Source organism: Geotrypetes seraphini, chromosome 3 (genome assembly GCF_902459505.1).
Source record: "Geotrypetes seraphini chromosome 3, aGeoSer1.1, whole genome shotgun sequence".
NCBI classification, from domain to species: Eukaryota; Metazoa; Chordata; class Amphibia; order Gymnophiona; family Dermophiidae; genus Geotrypetes; species Geotrypetes seraphini.
Window position 1 is genome coordinate 50,282,497 of NC_047086.1, and position 16,779 is coordinate 50,299,275.

Below are 16,779 nucleotides of genomic sequence, written 5' to 3' on the forward strand. Positions count from 1 at the left end.
ACATGAAAGCAAAGCATTTTCCCCACTGTGTGGAAATCTTAGGAAAAATAGCTTCTTTTCGGAATAAATCTGGGAGCTTTCCTCAGGCAGATTAATCATAAAATGGACTGAATCACATTGGCTCTCTTTTACAAGAGTGTTGAAGGGCATTTCAGTAACCCGAAGGGTTGGGTAAGAAATTATGCATTTGCCCAGTGCTAAGACACATGAATGGGATTGGTTTGAACAGCAGGGAAAAGGACAAAGTGTAAATATCATCATTCAGACTGATTAAGACCATATAAAATGATACCATGTATCAAACTATAATTTCATAATAAAAACAATGTGATGACCACTTTTAATACTGTTTCGGAATTCAAGAAATGACGTATTTTTAATACTTATGAAATACGCATGCCATTCCTCAAGTCATGTAGAAGCTTGTTCTTTCGTATCTGCCTGATGGGAATTCTAAAAGTGTATTTCTTGAAATAGAAAAGCATTCCAGGATTTATGTCATAAAGCTACAATACATAGTTACCATGCCGAACACTTGATTATTAATAGGCTAGAGTTCTCTTTAAATTTGCATGCTTTTGTTACAAATCGGTTAACGGTTCTTCCCCAAGTTACATAAATACCCACTTCAACCTTTACTGCAACAACAGGACACCACGCAGAATTCAACTGTTCGCCTTCCCCTCGCCAAAACACTGCCTTCTCAGAAGATCCCTCGAAAGAACTTTCGCCTTCCAAGCAGCCAAGTTGAACCCATGGCTGGCCCAGATGATACTCGAGGCCCCCACTTACCTTGCCTTCAGAAAACTACTAAAAACTTACCTATTCAACAAACACGACTCCTACTTAATCCCTCCACCTCACATAACCCCGGCACCACCCCCAACCCCTTCCTCCCACACCTGATTCCCCCTTGACCCTCTCTCCACTTCCCTTGTCTAGTTCGATCTAATCCACAATTTTCAGTTAAACTGTTGTACATCTTCCTTTCATTGCAGACTACTGTAAATTGTGGTAACTTCATTGCTGACTGTTGTAAATTGAAAATTGTTGTAATCTACTGTAAATCTGCAGGTAATTTGTTTGTAAATCTGCTTATAACATGTTGTAAATAAGCTTGTCAATGCAGATCATTTGTTAATTGTTGTAAACCGCCTAGAACTCGATGGGTATGGCGGTATATAAGAATAAAGTTATTATTATTATTATAATAACTGGAAGATTTGATTACACAGCAAGCCCAAGGACATAAAATCAGGAGATCATAAGAACATAAGAAGTTGCCTCCGCTGAGTCAGACCAGAGGTCCATCGCGCCCAGCGGTCCGCTCCCGCGGCGGCCCATCAGGTTCATTGTCTGAGCAGTGGTCCTTGACTATTTTTATAACCTATCTCTACTCCTATCCCTATAACCTAACCTCAATCCTTATCTGTACCCCTCAATTCCCTAAAGCGTCTCCATTATAACTGTAGGAAAATAATTTAAGGTTATGTATTGTGTGGATAATTGAGTGACTCAGTCCTAAGGTTTCATTCAATCACCCAAGGCATGTTGTAATAATTTAAGTAATTAACTTTCTTGCAATTCTGTGCAGGAAGGGGATGGGGAAATTTAGAACATTTCTATACTGATAAACATGTTTTTATAGCTATTATATCCGAACAGTATCTCAGCTGTTGTAGAACCCCTTTTTCCGTACCTCTGTACCAAATGCAAGACTTTTGTTATATTATGTATGGATGCATATCCAACCGAGCCTTAAGAACAGTACCAAGTCCATTTAAATTATGACATAAAATAATGCCAGGGCTGAGAAAAATCCAAGCTGCCAGTCTATCACAATGCCATGAACATAGGTCCTGTGGCAGAATCACAGCAAACTGCATCTTGCCGACTGTCCAGTCTCAACTCATGTAGCATGTGTATCTCATGTCAATTCACTGATTTATTTGGGTTTAGTTCCTATCTTTTTCAATAATAGCTCAAGATAAGTTACATTCAAGTACACTGGGTATTTTCCTGTCCCTGGAGGGCTTACAAACAAAGTTTGTACTTGAGGCAATTGAGTTTAAGTGACTTGTCCAAGATCACAATAGAAACATGATGGCAGATAAAGGCTAAATGGCCCATCTAGTCTGCCCATCCGCAGTAACCATTATCTCTTTCTCTCTCTGAGAGATCCCACGTGCCTATCCCAGGCCCTCATGAATTCAGACACAGTCTCTGTCTCTACCACCTCTTCCGGGAGACTGTTCCAAGCATCTACCACCCTTTCTGTAAAAAAGTATTTTCTTAGATTACTCCTGAGCTCATCACCTCTTAACTTCACCCTATGCCTACTCATTCCAGAGCTTCTTTTCAATTGGAAGAGACTCGACTCATGCACATTTATGCCAGGTAGGTATTTAAATGTGCACGGTGAGAAGTGGGAAGATTTAGCGTTTGCAAATCCCCGAAGCAGCCGAGTATGGTGAAACAAGGCCTTGTTGGAGTGGTTAAATGGTGTTTCCAGCGTTTTTCAACTGCTTGCTGAAGGATTCCTATGCAGATTGAAGACGGATGGTACAAGCACCGCAGCACAAGCGCTGCAAGCTAAATGAATGAAGCTAAGTGTTAATCTCCTTTTGTGTTTTATAAATGAGCGCACTGCGTTGGGTAGTGCCTTTTTGTTGATCTTTACATTTCTGGGGGGGGTTGGAGTTTTTTATGCCAATGACAAGAGTAGCAGCAGCTTGAAATCACTTGTTGATTGCTGCGTGAAAGTCGGTTTTGAGGCTTTTTCTCCCCCCCCCCTTTTTTTTTGATGATTAAATGTAGATCTTTGGGGGCTTCTCCCACCCCTGCTGAATAACATTTTTGGAATTTAAATGTCTCAGTCATATCTCCCTTCTCCAGCCTTTCCTCCAAAGTATACAGATTGAGATCTTTAAGTCTGTCCCCATACGCCTTATGACGAAGACCACGCACCGTTTAAGTAACCTTCCTCTGGACTGACTCCATCCTTTTTATAGCTTTTTGAAGATGAGGACTCCAGAATTGCAACCAATATTTTAAATGAGGTCTCACCAGAGTCTTATACAGGGGCATCAAGGACATGAAGGGAGATTTGAAATTAAAAAAAAAAAAAAATGCTTCTCTCGTTATTTCTCCATTCCACTGGCACAACTCATCTGCTCCCTGATCTGGTGTCAGAGGTAGGCCTGGATCCTCTGATGCTAAATTCTTATAACAGCTAGGATGACGTCTCTTCCAGGCTTCAGTTGCACTGCTTAGTATGTTCAGCAGCAATGATCCCACTGCAACAGCTACAACAAATCCATCCATAAAATTTAGTGCAAGTGCTACCAAATCGTGTACCTTACCCTCTGCAGAGAGTTCCAAGAAGCTGTGTATGAGGAGGGGTGAAGCTACCAAAAGGCCAGCGAGAGCATGAAGGTTGGCAGGCTCCACTTGAATTCTATGGATGCAGTTGATATGCTGTGGGAATGGTTCAGTCAGTCATAACAAGCCACAGATCACAGTGAATCAGAGGTAATGGGGGGGAAGATGAAGCTGTCCTGCAGGGGGACTCTGGGGGGCTGGCCCTCTCCCCATGAACTTATCAATTATTTCAGGGAGGAGAGACCCCCATCCCGATTGCCTATAGGCACGTCTATTTTAAATCCAGCTCTGACCACAGGTTTAACAAGCCATCGGTACTGCTTTCTCTGTCATAGCCAACATAGTGCCAGTACAATCAGTCTGGAGAGTAGAGCTGGATCGTAGGTTCTAAAGAGAAAATGAAAGGGAGCAAAGGAAAGAAAGAGAAGGGAATGAATAGCATGGAGAAGAGTCAGATGGGGAGGAGGACAACATGAGAGAGGAAAAAAAGGAGAGATTGAAGAAGAGCTTGCCTAAGGAACAAAGAGATACAGTACTTGGGAAGTGAAGGAGGAAAGACTGCAAGGGGGAAAGATTGAAAGGAGGAGGAATCTTTCAGAGAAGGAATCCTATTTAAGGGAAATGAGGAAACAAAATGGTAAATGATAATAAGAGACGAGATCAAAGCAAACGACATGGAAAAAAAGGAGAAAGAAAGAATGGAAGTGACAGAAAAGAATGAAAAAAAGAAACAAAAATGTCAGCAGAATAGGGCCACTCATCCATCCAGTTTGGTAATTTGTGCATGCCCAATGTTTAGCCATAGGTCTTAGTTAATCTGTGATTTCTCTCCCCCCCCCCCATCCCACTGCAACCAAGCTCCCTCTGAGAGTTGCATGGTGACATAAATTTCACCGATCCCCAGTCAAATTTAACTCATACTTGCTAAAATCCATTCCATCCCCACAATTAATTTCCTCTATCCTATGCTATTTTTACCTGCTCACAGCCCTCTGTTTCTTCCCATCCCCTACAGCTTCCCATGTTTTTTGGGGGGATAGCATTCGCTATTCATACTATAAAAGGATAGCAATATGATATTTTAAAAAAACCAAAATAAAAGAAGTTAAACATTGCTGTAGTAGTGTCAGTGGAGAGTAGCTCATTAGAGACATGGAGGGGCATAATTTAAAAAAAAAACATCTAAGTCCTTTTTGGCCTAAGGCTTTAAGCACCCAAAGTAGGCAGCAGGGAAATGTCCATTCTCAAAAAAAAATGTCCAGAATGTGGAGGGTTTTCGGGAATGGCCTACCTCTACGTTCAGGCATTTAATCGCCCAGACCGCCACTATGTCTATCTTTAAGCCCTATCCTCAAAAAAAAAAAAAAAAATTAGTCAAGTCCCAAACGCCCAAAACAAGACCTTATAGACGTGAGAGGGACCAATCCTTTGCCTAAAAGTACGATTCTCTAACCGGCATCCATCATAAGCGCCGGTTAGAGAATCGTGGAAACATGACTCCCTCCCCCTCCCCCCCCCCACCCCGGGCAATGGTGTCAGGTCAAAACCGCGGAAGACAAAGGCGCGCACCGACAACTGAGCGCAGCGCGGAGGCACGCACCGAAGAAAATAACTGTTTTTAGGGGCTCCGACGGGGGGGTGTGGGGGGAACCCCCCCACTTTACTTTATACAGATCGCGCCGCGTTGTGGGGGCGTTGTGGGGGGTTTGGGGGGTTGTAACCCCCCACATTTTATTGAAAACTTCACTTTTTCCCTAAAAACAGGGAAAAAGTTAAGTTTACAGTATAATGAGGGGGGTTACAACCCCCCAAACCACCCACAACGCCGCCGCGATCTGTATTAAGTAAAGTGGGGGGGCTCCCCAACAAAAAACCCCGTTGGAGCCCCTAAAAACTGTCATTTTCTTTGGCGGCGCCTCCATCTTGCGCTCAGTTGTCGGCGCGCACCTTTGTCTTCCGCGGTTTTGTCTATGAACCCCGGGCAATGATCGTGGCAGGAGAAATCCTCAATCTCTCCTGCTGGAACCTGACATGACCTCCCAAATGATTGCAGCAGGAGGCTTGTCCAGTCCCTCCTGCCCAGCACCTGCTGTGACCCCCCCCTCCTCCCGAATGATTGCAGCAGGAGGGATACCCAGTCCCTCCTGCCTGGAACCTGCTGCAACCCCTGATAGTTCTCCAGCAAGAGAGATGCCCAATCTCTCCTGCTGGACACCCTCCACTTCCCAAGGCCACCCCCACCCAGACCCCTCCAAGACCACCCCTACTAAAGTCGAATGACATTGGTGGCTTCGGGGAGGATCCTGGAAAAAGCTTAAGGCGAAACATGTTGGATTCAGCCCTCCCAGGTTGAACCATGTGAAGAACTTCTTCAGGTAAGTTAATATTTAAAAAAACTAAAATAAATTTTATATTAATTGATTCTGAATGAAAAGAACATTAAGAAATTAAGAAAGTAAATAAATTTGGTGCCGCTATGAGCTGTTGAGCGGCTGAGTGGTGTTGCTGAGGCCCAGAAGAAAAGACAGGTTTGACAAAATTGGAATTGGTCCGAGTTCTATATATAGACTTGGGAACATACCTATATTAATAAGATTAAGATAGTCTCCATGTATATATGATATATACAAGTGTGATAATCTAAGGAGGAACATCAACAAATTACATTACATTACATTAGAGATTTCTATTCTGCCATTACCTTGTGGTTCAAGGTGGATTACAAAAGAGTAATAGATGGAGGGTTACAAAAGAAGATCTCTGGTCATTTCTAGAGAGGGTAAAAAGTGGGTCAGGTTGATTTGGGGGAAGGAAGGTACTCGTGGTGTTGACTTTTTTCAGGGATATCTTGAAGAGTATAGTACCGATGTATAGTACACCCATCGCTGTTAAACCAAGACATGAAAAGATTTGCTGTAGAAGATTCAAAAGATGCACCCATAGTCACAACGGACAGTTGTTGAGATTGCCTCTATTTGTGCTGAGTCACCCAGATTTTGACTACACTACTGGGGGAATCCCATGGTAACTTCTTCCATTTCCATGGGATTCCCGCAATCCCTATTCCCATGCAGCTCTCTATTCTGTATCTGTCTCAAAGGCTTGAATCCTACCACAGTTTGCTCCTGTTTCCTCCACTGGAGTCTTGTTTAGAGTGTCCACTCCTCCTGTCAGTGAAAAAGTATTTTCTCACATTTCAGTCTCCTATGATGATTCCCTATCCATGAGATTTTCATTCTATGAAAAACGTTACCTTATTAAACTTTATTGAAGCCTGTAAGGCATTTGAATGCTGGTACCACATCTCCTCTATCCCATCTTTCTTTCTTTTTTTTTTTTTTTTTCCAAAGCATAGAGATTCAGCAGACAGATTTTTAATCACTGACCATGACCAGCTAAATTTGGTGCAGCTATTCAATGCTGGGTCATGTCTCGGCAGTGGCGTACCTAGGGTATGTGGCACCCGGGGCCCATAATTTTTTGACACCCCCCCCATGTAAAAAAATATTTTTTGTAATAACCATGAAACTGAATAAATGGTCATAATAGAAACAGGCAGTGAAAATTTTCTTTTATTGAACCTCATATATGTAACCATTATTCATAACATAAATTATGTCTGAATTGTCATGACATCAGAAGTACATATGGAGTAGTTGCAGGTAATGCTTGGGACAGTTCTGATTGTGTTAGTTCGGTTTTATGTGTTTTTTGAATAGAAGGGTTCTTTTTTGAAGGTTTTGTAGTTTGTGGTCGAGGTCAATAGGTTGTAGAGTTGGGGGTTGAGTGTTGCAGCTCGAATGGCTAGGAGGTTGTCAAACTGTTTTTTTCTTTTGACGTTTTTGGTTGGAGGGTGTGTGAATGGTGTGCGAGTTCTCCTATGTCTGGTTGAGGTGGATTTAATTATTTAGCTGAAGAAATTAGTTACCCCCCCCCCCAATTCCACACACATTAATTCTCTTCCATTTTTGTTCCCATTATAAAAAACACTGATAAGTTCCCAGAAAAAAAATACAGTAAAATAAGAAGTGAAACCAAAGGCCCCTACAGATGAGAACATAACATAAGAATAGCCTAACTGGGTCAGACCAATGGTCCATCATGCCCAGAAACCCATTCTCATGGAAGCCAATCTAGGTCACTAGTACCTGGTCAAAACCCAAAGAGTAGCAACATTCCATGCTACCGATCCAGGGCAAGCAGATGTTTCCCCCATGTCTTAATAACAGACTATGGACTTTTCCTCCAGGAATTTGTCCAAACCTTTCTTAAAACCAGCTATGCTATCTGCTTTTACCATAACTTCTGGCCACTTCATTTTTAAGCTGAGATCTTTCCTTCCAAACAGAGACTTTGCTAGATGTCAAATACAGCACAAGGTAACTTCACACAGACTTAGCTGTGCAAGAAATGTGAATCTCCTCATACACCCATCATATAGTGCAAAAATGTGCAAAGGTCTGGTTTTTTCTTTCGATCACTACATAGACTAATGCCACACAAGCAGCGCTGTTACACACATATTCTGTAGGTCAGTGCTAAGGTTAACAAAGTTTCCTTCCTTGGACCAGAAGGAGATACTGACAAACTACTGGAAGAGATCCCAAAACAACTACCCAGGAACAACACCCAAAGACCCACTCAGTGTGTGAACTAGTTGAGTGGAGTGGACTAACTGGGGGGTGGAAATGGGCCCGGAGTTTGCTCAGCAGAATTTCCCAGATCACCTCTTCCTCTCAACACATTGACACGCTGCCGCCACCACCACTAGGAACACCTCACCGGGTAGGCCAGCAATGCTATAAACTTTATAAACACATTATTATATTTTCTTATAAAGCACATATTTTAACTGAACTCTCTGACATCCTCAGCCTTTCCATTCACAAAAATAGAAGGAAGAAAAGTTCCCATTTCCTGCTGTCTCATGTCCCCAGCCTATACAATATTTTTCTTCTGCAGAGTGCAGACCCTTCAAAAATCTGACCTAATCCTCATTTCACTTGCATTATAAAGTACTGAGGATGCCATCTCTCCCCAATTCCAGGTCCTAAAGTCTAAGACAGTAGCGCAAACTAGTGCTGCCAGATTCAGGAAAAAAAATTTTGATTCGATTCAGCCTATTGAATTGGTTTATCGATTTGATTTTCCTGCCCAATTGGGTGTTTTTTTCAAACATCCTGGTGGGTTTATTTTATAGCTTTTTCACCCCCCTTTGGTTTCTCCTAACCACACTGGCGCTGTGGTGTAAATAAAATAAAGAAACAAAAGGACTTTTCCTCTCTCTGTTAAATCCTAGCTCACGTTTGCAGTCTAACACCAGTTCTGGCAGGATACACATTTCAAATCTGACATATTATAATCACAAAACAGAAAATAAAATTAGTTTTTCTACCTTTTTGTTGTCTGGTTATTTTTCAAATCTTGTTGGTCCATTGCTCTGGTTGTCTTCTGATAACTTGCTTGCCAGGGTCTCCTTTCTTCTTTCTCCATGCTAACAATCCATCTGCCATCTCTGTCCTCCCCTTCCGTTTCCCTTCCCTCCCCCGGATGTCTGGCATCTTTCCTTTTTTGTCTCCCTCCACAGATCCACCTTTTCTTAACTACCCTTTCATCCAGCAGCTCTCCCTCCTTCCCCACCACCCCAGGGTCCACCATCTCTCCCTTTCTTTTCCCAACTACCCTCCTAACCAGTATCTCTATCCCCCCCCACACCATCCCTTGTGTCCAACTTCTCTCCCTTTCTGTTCCTTCCCTCCCTAAAACCCATGTCCATCATCTCTCTCTCTCTCCTCTATTTTCAGACCCATTATTTCTTCCCACCCAAAGTCCGGCATATGCACATCTCTTTCCCACCCCCTTCCCTCCGTGTACTTCTACACCAGGGCCCCCCCTCCCCTGAAAGCCTGTCCCCCCTTAAAGGTCTGCATCCCACCCCTGAAGGCCTGTCCCCCCCTTGAAGGCCTGCCTGCCTGCTCCCCTTGAAGGCCTACACCCCACTCAAAGGCCTACACCCCCCTCAAAGGCCTGCACCCCCCCCTTGAAGGCCTGTACCCCCCGAAGGCCTGCACCCCCCCGAAGGCCTACACCCCCCTCAAAGACCTACAACCCCCTCCAAGGCCTGTCCCCCCCTTGAAGGCCCGTCCCCCCCTTGAAGGCCTGTGCCCTCCCTGGAAGGCCTGCACCCCCCCCCCCAACGGCCTGTCACCCCCCCGAAGGCCTGCCTGTCCCCCTTGAAGGCCTGTCCCCCCCGAAGGCCTGCACCCCCCCAAAGGCCTGTCCCCCCCTTGAAGGCCTCCCTGCCTGTCCCCCCCCTTGAAGGCCTGCCTGTCCCCCCCTTAGTCCTGCACCCCCCCCGACAGCCTGTCACCCCCCCGAAGGCCTGCCTGTCCCCCTTGAAGGCCTGTTCCCCCCCCCCGAAGGCTTGTCCCCCCTTTGAAGGCTTGCCTGCCTGTTCTCCCTGAAGGCCTGTCTCCCCCCCCCCCTCCACAAGGTCTGCCTGCCCGCCCCACCCTGAAGGCCTGCTGCCCCCCCACTACCTCGAAGGACCGTTCAGCCCCACCACCACCACGAAGCACTGCTCATTCCCCAGCCTCTCCGCTTTATTTCCCTGGGGAAACAGCCTGAAGCAAGATTGCGCGATGCCAGCGATCTTTGCTTGCTTCGGCTGTTTCCTCCGCCACGGTCCCGCCCCTCCTCTGACGTCAGAGGAGGGGCGGGACCGTGGCGGAGGAAACAGCCGAAGCAGGCAAAGGTCGCTGGCATCGCGATCTTGCTGCAGGCTGTTTCCAGACGTGACAGCCGGCGCACGGGGTGGGGAACCGGACCGGACCAGGAGCACCCCCTCAGGGCTTGGCACCCGGGGAGGACCTCCCCCCACGCCCCCCCCCCCCCCCTTGGTACGCCACTGTGTCTGGGTACTAGCATTGAATATCTGGCTTTGACCAGACATGTACTGGCTGCTGACACTTAGTGGGTCCCACCGATGTTCAGCCAGGACCCAGTTGAATATTGGCTGGGACCTTTTTTAAGGAGAATTGTTGATGTCTCAAGCCCTCCCCACCCCCAAGGTTCTGATCCTTTTCCACCCCTCCCCCAACCTCCTGTGGAAGGCTGACCCCCTTAGCAGTAGTACCCCCCAATAAAGTCACTAGACTCACTAATGTCCTTCTGTAGAGCAATAAAGACCTTCCTCTTCCAACAATAGGGCCTCAATTGAACAGCTTCCTCAATTTACTCTCCAATCAGTGTTCTATACTGTTCTCCCAAAGGCGCTCAGAATGGTTTACATGAATTTATTTAGGTACTCAAGCATATTTCCCTGTCTGTCCTGGTGGGCTTACAATCTATCTAATGACCAAAGTTAGAAGAGTCTTTTGTGTGGTCCTGGTTGGTTGCTTAGCTATGCAAGCGCAAACAATGAATATCACCAGTACCTACGTAACTGCCTGCTTCTCCCTGACCTCATAAGTGGAATGCCCTGATCTTGACCAGATTCAAGATGGCCAGTTAATGCCGATATATTCAGCAGCACTGTCTGGTTTGGTGCTGCTGAATATTGGTGGCCCAGCCCTGTGAGTATGATTTAAGTGGGTAGAAGCCCCTCCTTCTCCCTTAAATCACTTGGATTTAGAGCACTCTAATGGTTAATGTTCACTAAATGCCGCATAGCCAATTGTATACCTATGTAAGCCCCCTTTTTCTACCCGGCTGCTGGGAAGGGGCCACACAAAGTATTTTCTTAATGGTAGGGCCATGAGCCGTGACCAGCAACAAGCTGTCAGGCTGTCACAAGTACTCTCTTTGAAATGAAGCAGACTACTCCGGTAGTTGTGAAAACAAACTTCAACTTTTTACTTCCTCCAATGGGAACAAGAAGCAGGCACTATGCACATTCTTTCTTCTGTCCCCTTAAAAAATAAAATAAAATCTCCTAACAAAAAATCCTCCATTTTGACTGGATCATGATCTGTTGGGGGAGATCTGCCCAAAGACAACTCTCCCTCCCAAAACATAAGCTTAAGAGCCCCTCTGATGATGTCACTCATTTGTTTCTTTCAATCTACTGTTCGGAGAGATCCAAGCACTGCCTTCAGCTTGGAAAAGAAACAGCTAAGGGGGAGATATGATTGAAGTCTATAAAATCCTGAGTGGTGCAGAATGGGTACAAGTGGATCAATTTTTTTTACTGCATCAAGATTTACAAAGATTAGGGGATACTCAATGAAGTTACAGAGTAATACTTTTAAAACCAATAGGAGAAAATATTTTTTCACTCAGAATAGTTAAGATTTGGGACACATTGCCAGATGATGTGGTAAGAGCGGTTAATGTAACTGGCTTTAAAAAAGGTTTGGACAAGTTCCTGGAGGAAAAGTCCATAGTCTGCTGTTGAGACAGATATGGGATGGTAGTATGAAATGCTGCTACTATTTGGGTTTTGGCCAAGTACTTGTGACTTAGATTGACCCGCGAAGACAGGATACTGGGCTAGATGGACCATTGGCCTGACCCAGTAAGGCTATTCTTATGTTCATGTTTCCAGAAGTTGCTGGAACCCAAAGGTTTGCCTTTGTTTATCCTTCATTACCAGTGCAAATCATAAGCCTAGGGACTGCTATCAACCATTAAAACTCCACAAATCATGGTCAGGGAAGACTTATGCACCAATATCCCTAGCTCCCTGGAGCATGAAGTCTATCCCTAGCTACACCTATAGGCTGCATGGCACTTCATGCACACTAATTCATTAGTGTGCTATAAATCCATTAACATACCATAATATAATGATCCCTAAGAGGCCAAAGGTTGGAGTTACCATACCTCATAGTAACATAGTAAATGACAGCAGATTAAGACCCAAATGGTCCATCCAGTCTGCCCAACCTTGGTAGTTTGTTGTAATACTATTACTGTATATATTTTTACTGCTCTCCATATAAAGAATTAAAGCTTAGATTAGAAATAAATAATGCATCTAGAATCTAGAATTAAATCATCATATGAAAATGCTCTCCACCGTGACTCTAGCCCTAAATGTGCCCACAGAAATATTTTCCCAGCACACCTTTGCAAACTCGACCTGGAAGTAGTTTGGTTTTGATGATGGGGGGTTTCTGGATACAATTTTGAACTAATTCAGAGGCAAAAAAAACCCATAAAATGTAAAAATCTGGGTAAATTACTTGGTTAATAAAAGCAATGTATTTCTTGGGCAGGCACACCAAAGGTGACCTAGTTATAGGTGGTAGAGGGTACTAGGACAACAAAAATGAAAGATTTCAAGGGCAATGTTGAATCATTTGTTTTTAATACATACACAAGAAGAGATTGAAAAGTATAATTCCAGGGCTTTGTATGCATTAAAGTGGAAGGTTTTACCTTAAAAAAAAAAAAAAAGAAAGAAAGAAAATGCTCTCCAAAAAATTATTTTTCCGTCTTCAACAACTGAGAGTTATAAGATCTATCTTGTCACATCCAGTTATGGAGCACTTTGTCAATAGATATTATTGCCATATTTGATTACTGCAATTCTATTTACTCTGGAACATTTGAAAAGGTTTTGAAATACCAATATTTTCGGCAAGAAAATTTGAAAGGTTTTCACTGCTCTTGGCACTGGCTTCCGATTAAATACAGGATTAAATTTAAGGTATCTTGTCTAATACATAAGGCTTTACATGGTAATGCCACATAACAATTAACATCTCTTTTTTGTATTCCAGTTAATTTTATTACTACATGATATAACTGTAATTTTAAACTTGTTTTTAGAGTAATTAGGAAAAGTCAACTTGTACGAGTACAATTGTTTTCTTATCAGGCAGTTCAAACATGGAATAGTCTTCCTTTAGAAATAAGAAGCTTAAATTCATATATTATTTTTCATAAAGTTTTAAAGACCTATTTTTTTAAAATAAATTTTATTCTAGATATTTTATCACCCAAACCTTTGCCATCTCCACAGTTCTACTTCCTTTTTTGCATGCTCCCAGCCAGATCATGCCCTCAGATTTATCAACACTGGTACTAAAAATATACTTAATTAAAAAAAAGTACCAAGCAGACTCAGACCATAAAACAACAAGTAGATAGATTTTTCAAAAGATAGGAGGGTTTAATGAAGCAATTGCTTAAAAAAAACAATGCCTTATATTGAAAACATCTAAGGATTTGACTTTGACAATGACATAGTCTCATCTGAAACCACAACAGAACCACCCTCTTGAATTATTTGGGATGGAATAAAAACACAGTTTATTAGAAGCATGTTTCCTTAGTATTCATATTGTACTTGAGGGAGCAATCAGCTAAACTAGTGGTTATCAACCCAGTCCTCAGGACACACCCAGCCTGTCGGGGGTTTCAGGATATCCACAATGAATATGCATAAGGTAGATTTCCATGTATGGCCTCTTTAGTATGCATATTTATTGTAAATAACATGAAAACACTGGCTGGGTGTGCTACGAGGCCTGGGTTGAGAACCACTGAGCTACTGCTACTACTATTTAACATTTCTGTAGCGCTGCTAGGCATATGCAACACTGTACAACAATATATTTAAGAGACGGTCCCTGTTCAGTGGAGCTTATAATCTACATTAACAAACAGGACATGTTGGGGCTTAGGGAGTTTCTCAGGGTGCTTAGGGTGAGGGGGTTATGAGTTAAATGCATTCTCGAAGAGGTCGGCTTTTACTCTGGATTTGAATAGTTCCAGGGACACCTTCACATACTGACTCAGGCAGTTTGTTCCAGGCGTAAGTGCAGCAAGAGAGAAAAGGTGCAATCTGGAGTTGGCAGTAGAAGAGAAAAGTACAGATAAGAGAGATTTGCCATAATGAATGGAGTTCCCAGGGAGGAGTGTAGGGAAAGACAAGCAAGGAGAGCTATTGAGGAGCTAAAGAGTGAATAGACTTGTAGGTCGATAAGAGGAGTTTGAACTGTATGCAGAAGTGGATGGGGAACCAGTGAAGTGGCTTGAGGATAGGAGAGCTACGTAAAGCTGTCTATTTAATAAGCTGAGGTGGGTGTTAAGGGGAAAATTCTAAAACCAGCAACAAAACGGCAAAGTTGAGGCGCCTACCTGTTTTGATTTTATTTTCACTCTTTTTAGTTTATGATATATTTTTTAATCTCACTTATTGTTTTACCACTTGTTTTGTTTTATTTTATCATTCAAATTTCATTTAAATTTCCCCAGAATTCTATTGCTTCAATGGTTCTCCCTCTGCATCTATTCCTATCTCCCCTCTTTTTAACCTTTCAAGTTCCTTTAGATCATTGTAATCTTATTAGAATGTTTATTTTCTTATTTTTCTCCTCTATCTCTATCTCTATTTTTCTTTCTTTACTACTCTTCTAATTGTCATTTTTCCTGGTACTTTAGTTAGATTGTGAGCCTTCGGGACAGTAAGGGAGTTTCTAAGTACCTATCTTACTTATAATTTTAATGCACCAATATATTCATTGTAACCCGTTCTGGGCTCTTTTGGGAGGACGGGCTGAAAAATAGAATAAATAAATAAATTAAAGGCACTGGAATCACATAGGCACTTTAGGTTGCTAAAGGCCAAAGTAGGCGTTAGGCAGCCTAAAGCACCTATATGGGCATGAAACAGGCAACTGTAGGCCCGGAAAACCCTATCTTTGCCAGCAGGGCCGGATTTTCCTATAGGCTAACTAGGCTTCAGCCTAGGGCCTCAAGATCAAGAGGGGCCTACATTCAAATTGTTAGCAAAATTAAAATTACACTATTCTAAAAACAGTGAACACTAAAACACTGAACCGAAAATAAGGAGAAATTCTACGCTTCGGGATTGGAACCGGCTCCGGCCGCAACGGGGCGCCGACTCGGCTTCTCCCTTTCTTTTTCTCGCCCTGGGAGGAGGATCGGGGAGGGAAAGACGTCAGTCCGGAAACAGCTGGGCAAAGCCCAGCCCCGCGGGGAGAGAGGCAAAACGTGGATCCGTCAGGACAGGGCGGCCCAGACTGGCATCGGGGTGGGAGGATGGGGTAGAGGGTTCAGTGGAAGGGGGATGGGAGGCAGGCAGGCTGGCATCGGAGGGGGGGGTGGGGAGGTTTAATGGAAGGCAGGCAGGCAGGATGGCTTGGGGGGGTGTTCAATGGAAGGGGGATGGGAGGCAGGCGGGCATCGGAGGGGGGGTGAGGTGAGGAAGAACGCACTGGGGGCACTATGGACATAGGAAGGGGCAATGTTGTGTGTTATGTTTGATTAGTTATTGTTACAAGTACTATATATGGTGCTGAGAATAAATGTCCAAATAAGTGTTCTCGACTTTTTTTTATTTATTATCCGTGTCACATTTTTTATAAAGGTTAGTACCAATAACAACATGTTTCATTTAACATATTGATATATATCACAGTAATGATGTATTTTATTATCTCTCATGTAATTTACAAACTTAAAAATGGGAGGTGAAAGGGCCTCATAAGTGGAATAGCCTAGGGCCTCTTTTCATCTAAATCCGGCCCTGTTTGCCAGTAGACCATAGCTTGCCATCAGCTGATCATGGCAGGGGACTTTCCCTCGATCAGCTGAGCCAGCAGGACTTGCCAAAACCACAGCTTTGGGGAGTCCTGCTGGCTCAGCTAATTGGGGTAAATTCCCTTGCCATGATCAGCTCAGCCGCTTCAGCTCAGCCCAACCCTATCCCCCACCCCCAATATCGGCAGGAGGGATGCTCACTCCCTCCTGCCTGAATAACTCCTCCCCCCCAACACCTCCCATAACCGACATTGGCAGGAGGGATGCCCTCTCCCATCACCATCCCACCCCCCCCCCATAACTTTACAGGAAGATCGGCAAGACGGATGCCAACTCCCTCCTGCCAGCAGGCCCACCTCTTCACAATGGCAGACCTATCTCTCCTGCAACAAGCATGATATCAGCTGCGGAAACCCTAAGAGAACAGGGAAAAAGAGACCAACTGACTTTCCCACCGAAGATTCTAATTGGGGACCAAAGAACTTTCCTGCCTCATTCACCTCAAGCCCCAACCAATTGGGTTTGAGGACCTATTATATAAAGACAAACTGCAGACCTCACAACATACCCTGAAGAAAGCCACAGTATGATTACTGAAATGTCTGTTTCCATCTCATAAGACACAGTGAGACCCAGAAACCTGCAATAAACAAGTTTATTGTTGGATGGAAAATTCATTGATCTTGATTGACATATGTACCGTATACTGTATGTTATTCAATGAACATAATGAACATAAACAGTATTTAAGATAATAACTGGTTGCCAGTTAGGGTATTATAAATCCATATGAATTAACAAGGAAATTCCCAGTTAAAGCCTTAAGAGGGCATTTGCTGAGAAGCATGCGGCAGTGATGCCTAGAGCAGTGGTCTTCAATAAGTT